Below are 7,026 nucleotides of genomic sequence, written 5' to 3'. Positions count from 1 at the left end.
CCTCTAGTCTTGTATTGTGAATATCCAGAGTCCTTTTAATTTGGCCAACAGTTTCTTTTATTTCCATAAGATCTTCTATTTTTTTTATTTACTCTTGCAATGTCTTCTTTATGCTCTTCTAGGGTCTTCTTTATGGCACTTATATCCTGGGCCATGGTCCTCTTGATGTCCTTTAAATCCTTTGCCATGTTTTCGTTCTTTGTTTTGTAGTTCTTTGATTAATTTTGTGAGGTACAAAATTTCTTCCGAAATCTTGATTTGTGTGTTTGGAGCTGGATTCTCCATATTATCTGGTTTTATCATATGCATTAAGATTTTCTGTTGTATTTGGCCTCTTGGCATTTGTTTTGCTTGATAGGGTTCTTTCAGGTTGTATCAAAAAAAAAGGGATGTCGATCTAATTTTTCAGAGACACAGTTTGGTGATGTACACTTTCTGTAACTAACCAGCAGATGGCGTTTGTGAGTCACCTATATCCCTCAGATCAGTTCTCAACCTTTTTTCCATGGAGTGTGGGGAAATGATTCTTGTGTTTTCAGTTGGAGAATTCAGTTTGGGTGTGTTGCTGGAGCCGTCCACCCTGAATGTGGGGCGTGTGTACGGGTGGCCAGGGAGGAAGGGCAGTTCTACTGTTCAAATCTCCCAGGTTCCAGAAGATTCAAGGCTGCTGCAAGAGTCTAAGACTTCATTTCAGTTCAGCCCCAGACCTTCTCTCTCGGTGTCACACAAACCACCGGACTTGGTGTAGCGCCCCTGGGTTCTCTGAGCAGGTCCGCCCTCCCAGCCGCGATCCTCCCTCAGCCGAGGGAATGCCGTGCTACATCATCAGTGTGCGCCGTCCCTCAAGGGAAGCCCTGGGCTGCTGGGCTGTGCCGTGGGGCTCTCAGCTCATTTCAGATTGCAGAATGTCTGAGGCTGTCTTTACTGCAATGCCTTGTGGGCTGAGAACAGCTGAGATTTTCTCCACAGAGAGAGAGCAAGGGACAGAAAAACTTCCAGGTTCACCCGTCAGCCAGATATAGCACCTGATTCTCTGGGCTCCCTATCCTGAGACAGATATGTTCCCCGATTCTCCCAAGGTCAGTTGTCACCAAAAGCTTCTGTCTGCTTGTTGAGGATTCGCTGTCTGTATTGAGCTGTTATCACTAAAACCTCACTTGGAGCTGGGCTGAGAAAGTGCACAGCGCAGCTTCTGTGAGGGAGGGGCTCCTGGCTCTAGGTTCTCGGCTATCAGCGTGGGTCCGCAATTTTACCTACAGATTTTATGCTGTGATCTCGGGCATTCCTCCCGATTCATGTCAGTGGATGTTGAGTGTACAGTCACGTTTGTCTCCCCGCTGTTATTCCAGGTTATTTACTGGTTTTTTGTTCATTTATGAATTGTTCTGGGGGAGACTAAGTCTTCCACTTCTTTCTATGCTGCCATCTTTGCATTAGCTTTTTTATATAATATGAGGTTCATGATTTCATATGCTTATGTTTTATCTCTTCGTCATAATGAATACGGTGTTTTATATATATATATATACACACACATATATATACACACATGATGATCCAATTATATATATATATCTCAAAAGCTTTAAGTCATATTTATAACAATACTAAGCACATATTCAGTTATAGGTCTGTCCTGAGGCACAATTCTGCTCTGTCTGTGGACCTGTTAGACCTAGATAACAAGTTATCTGCTTCCAGTATAGAAAGAAGAGACAGGCATGGGATAAAAATTCCCATTTCCATAGGGAGAAATTGGAAGGAAAACAAGGGTCACAAGTCCCAAACAATTCTGAAAACATGCAGGGCCTACTCCCTTAGATATCAAGTTCTGAGAATCATCTATGGAAAGATGTTTTGTCCTCCAGGCCTGATGGAACAGCCCCAATGCTTCCAAGTGCTTGCACAGTTGCCATGCTCTCCCTAATCACTGGGGTGAAGGGCTCACCCCCTTCAAGCATTGGGATGGTGGCAAGGCTCTCCTGGAATGCCAGGGAACAGGTTCCATCTTTGTCGAGAATTAGGGTAGTTACCAGACTTTCTGCAATCCCTGGGGAATAAGATCAACCTTCTCAGAAACTTGGATTGTTGACCAGACTCTCTGCAATCCCTGTGGCACAGGCTCCAACTTCTAAGAATATAGAGGTAGCACACTTTCTGAACAATGAGATAGAAGGTCCACCCTTTCCAAGTTCCTGGGTAGACTCGCTCTTTCCACACACATGGGTGGGCCCACTCTTGTCTTGAAAAGATGTTTTCAGTCCAGATCTCAGGTTCCATGGTTCTGATATTGAAGTGATTTTTCCTTCAATCTATCTCTTTTCTATCTTTTAGTCCAGGCTGGTAGTAGTTCTGTTCATATGGATCTCAAAAAAAAAAAAAAAAAAGACAAACAAAAAAACCTCCTCAATTCTGTGTTATGTATGCAGGGTTCCAAACCATCAGACAAAAGAACTTTCCACAAATTCTTCGTGGGTAGCTGCATCTCCAATCCTGACTTGTGCTGAAATGGCTGACTGGATCCATGTTCGGTTAGCTCAGAATTTTTGAAACCATCAGTTTCTGATTTCTTTGTGCCCATTTGTTCAGTTCTCAGTTTATCCCATTCCTTTAAAAAACCTTTTTTTTAGAGAAGTTGTCAGTTTTACAGAACAATCATTCATGAAATATAGGATTCACATGTATCTCTCCACCATTGTTGCAGAACATGTGTGACAATTGCTGATAGTGCTTTTTTATAATTGTGATATTTTTAACAGTAGTTACTTTATTTAAAATTAACGAAGTATTATTAAAATTGTACCACTATCACCCAAATTTACATCAGTATATTTTTTCCCATATACCACCCTATTGTTTACACATTTTATTAGTGTTGTGCATTTGTTATACTTCATGAAAGAACATTTTTATCTTTGCCCTATTAACTATAGTCCATATTCCACAATAGGGTTGACTGTATTATACACTCTTATGTTTTATCTTTATTCTAGTAACATATATGACTTAAAGTTTTCCCTTTTAACCACATTCATCTGTATAATTCAGTGCTGTCCATTACACCCACAATATTTAATGTGCTACCATCACCACCATCCATTTCCAAACCTTTACAATCAATGTGAATAGAAATTCTGTACAAATTTAAGTGTCAGCTCCCCATTCTCTAACCCAATTTATTCCATGGTAACCTATATGCTAAATTCTAACTCTATGAGTTTGCTTATTATAATTAGTTCATATCAGTGAAATTGTACAATATTTGTTCTTTTGCATCTGGCTTGTTTCACTCAGCCTAATGTCCTCAATGTACATCCATGTTGCCACATGCATTGGAACTTAATTCATTTTTACTGCTGAATTATATTTCATTTTATGCCTATAAACATTTTGTTTATCTATTAATTGGTTGGTGGAAACTTGGGTTGCTTCCATCCTTTGATAATTGTGATAATGCTGCTATGAACATCAGTGTGCAAATATCTGTTCAAGACCCTGCTTTCAATTCTTTTGGGTATATGCATTGTGGCAGGATTGCTGGGTCATATGGTAATTCTCTCTGTAGCTTTCTGAGGAACTGCTAAACTAACTGTCTTGCACAGTGGCTGCACCACTTTAAATTCCCTACATAATGAATGAGTATTCCTATTTCTCCACATACTCTCTAACAATTGTAGCTTTCTGTTTTTTTAATAACCCATTCTGAAATCTATCTGGGCACATATTTCCTTGATTAGGATCCATTCCTACTTCCTGGGAAAGATTATCCACTGCTCTTGACCATAACTTCTAGGCTATTTTACCAACCTTTGAGTTATGCTTTCTTATTCATTAGAAATAGCCAAGATTTGAAGACAAGTAGTTTGTTCGGCTTGCTTCCTCTATATAAGAATATTGGGAGTCCAAAATGTCTTTCCATTTTTACCAGCTCTTTCCTCTTTAGCACAAGTTGGTATATACTTGTTTGTGTGGGTTTCTTATGGTTCAAATTATAATTAATTCCATTAGACAAAATTCACAGCCACCTTTCTTCATTTATCATGGACCACTTTTTAGGCTACTGTAGGTTAATGCCCGTAAGAATCTTAAACTTCCTTTTGTTAAAGTTTGAGGATTTATGAGACATGTCCTTAAGATACTTAGAAGCCTCTCTATGCATATCCTTAAATATGACTCAGTTCTAATGAAATTTCTGACCATCATATTCATGAAATCATGAGGCAATGCTTTCCTGAGAGCCCCTGGGGTTTGACCTTTTCCCTGATGCCATTTTTTAAATTGAGAATTTTTGTTGGGTGGGGCTGGGGATGTGAAACAGATTTATTTTTAAACTATGCAAGTCTTTTATCTTTTACATTTCCTCTAAATTCTTCTCAAAATCCTTAATAGAAACTTCTGTTCTATCTCTCTTTTTATGTTTTATCATAGTTTGGAATGTTCTATAATCTCAGAAATCTCCCCAGGTAGACCCATGATTTTATTAAATATCATTTATATTTTTCAGGATAAGGCATGTGATAGTGCTGCCAAACTTCCCAATGAGTCATAATAAAATTTCCCTCTATACAAATCTGTAATATTTTCCTTTCTGTCCTTCACTGCTTAGCAGCAGTCTCCTCAAGGTCCTTCACGATTTCAGGAACAATCTCCTCAAGATTATTACTTTTTCTTGCTACTGCTAAATCCCAAAATCAATGCCATGTGTTTGAAGTTTTGATTACAGCTACACAATGATTTTACCTACCAAATTATGTTCTAGTAATTTATTGCTGCATTTCAGACTACTCCAAATCTTAGTTGGTAAAAACGATAATTTATTTTGTACATATTTCTCCAATTATCACAGGTCTCAATGAAAACAGATTTTATCTGATCCACATGAGGTTAGATGGGATGATTCAATTGGGCTGAAGGATCCACTTCTAAGAATGTTCATTTGTGTGACTTTTAAGTTGATGTAGGCTTTTGGCTGTGTGCTCACCTCATACTGTGGTTAGGAGCCTTGGTTTCTCTCCACGTGTATTCTCCAAGAGCTTCTTGGGCTTCCTCAAAACATGGTGGCTAGGTTACAAAAGTTGATGTTACAAGAGATAAGAATAGAAGTTGCCAGGCTCTAGAGAGCAGTACTTCAAAGCTGATGCAGCATCATCTCTGTTACAGTCTGTCAGTCAAAGGAATCACTCAGCCCACCTAGAGTCAAGGAAACATATACCCCATCTCTCTTGAGGAATGTAAAAAAATTGTGCGGCCAACTTTAATCTTCCGCACTCCTCAAGGAAGATAAACCAAACTTGTGGACAAAACTTCCCAGCAAGGTATTTCCTGAAGATCTAGTCAGGACCCTATTTTATTTTTGTCATATGTGAAGAACAGAGAAGCAAGAAAATTCCTTAGTTTAGAACTAGGCTTTTTTCCCCCAATGTTTCAGTACTGTAGCATCTCTGACATGTCTTATACAATAAGAGCACACATGAATCACTCAGAGACGCATCCATGAGTTTCTAGCATTTGCCTCATTTCCATCTTCAGGGTCTGGACTCACTGTCAGAAGGAATCAGTAGGCAACTTGATATTGTGAGAAAGGTTATGGACTCTGATGAAATTCTTACCAGGGCATTTTTACAATTTTATCCAACTCCAAATATTTTTCATTGATTGATTGGTTGAACAATTATTTTTCAAGCTGACATTATTTTTCAGAAATAAATGTTTCCCAAGTGTCTGAAAAATTTGTTTTATCACTGCCATTCTAAGATTCTTTTCTCCATTCTTCAGATCTTTCTCTCTTTCATGTATCTTTTGAAAGTGGGACTGTGAAACAGCTTAGCAAAGGATCTTTTCACCAACCTTAGAATAAAAATTTAGAGGCACCAGGCAAGGCAATCCAAAGAAGATAGCTGCCATTGATTTATTTTCACAGATGTTTCCCAGAAAACTTCCACCTGTGTATTGAGTCCCTAAAGAATTTCTAAGAGAAAGCCAACAAATCCTCATGGTATTTTAGAAAGAGCCTTCTCTTTGACTAGCTAATTCCCATAGTTTGCTGTCATGCTTTTACTTTCTAATTAGGAAAATGATGGACAAGCATTGGGCACAATTTTGGTAATTGGGTCCCTACAGAGAGAGGTGGGTGTCTCAATTACCAACACGCTGAAACTGACTGAGGTACAAAGGAAAGAACATTGGTGATGCTAACTGAGGCAATATTAAAATGTCCATGGAAAAGATGCCCTGGTGATATTGTTCTGTGGAGTAATGTGAAGGGTTTTCTTGTTCTGGCCCAGAGAGTTCCTAGAAAATGAAAAGAAGACAAACCCTGGAGGATCATGACAGTGTAAATAATTTTGGCAAATTTCACCTGAAAACCTTCACAGACATTTTCAGGAAGTGTGTGAAAGTGAGGGCACCTGTATACCATTCTGTACTAGAGCACTAATTTGGAGGAATGTGACATTTTAATTTTTATTTAAGGACTTTCATTTCCTTATTAAGAAGAGGTGTGACAATCTAGCCTTTTAATTGTATGTTGAATTTAATCATTGTTGTTTCTTCCTATGACCTAATTATCTGTTTATGCCCTCTTAGTAGTAGTGTAATAGGATCAAATGACAGAAAGGGAAGCTGGATATTGGAATATGTAAGGGTAAATATTGAGACCAGGGCCAAGAAGAAGGGATGGCCATAGGGTGGGTTTTAATTTGTTTTACAGGGAGGACAGTTTATTAGTCTTAGAAAGGAAGAAAGGAAAAAGTTTAGAGAACGTGCAGTGCATTGGGCACACAGAAAGCATGGTGGTGCTAGGGAAACCAAGCTTCCATAAAATCAACTATTAGATTCATTATTAACTCACTAATGGATGATTTTGCTTATTTATTCATAATACATACATTTAAATAAAATGTACTTATTTTAAAATTGGGTTAAGATGAGAGGATATAAAATGGAATATAAAATATAAAATGGATATAAAATGGAATATAAAATGGAAATATAATATAAAATGGAATATAAAATGGAATAAGTCAC

This window comes from Choloepus didactylus, chromosome 2 (assembly GCF_015220235.1).
Source record: "Choloepus didactylus isolate mChoDid1 chromosome 2, mChoDid1.pri, whole genome shotgun sequence".
NCBI lineage: Eukaryota > Metazoa > Chordata > Mammalia > Pilosa > Megalonychidae > Choloepus > Choloepus didactylus.
Note: the sequence above shows the minus strand (reverse complement) of the source record.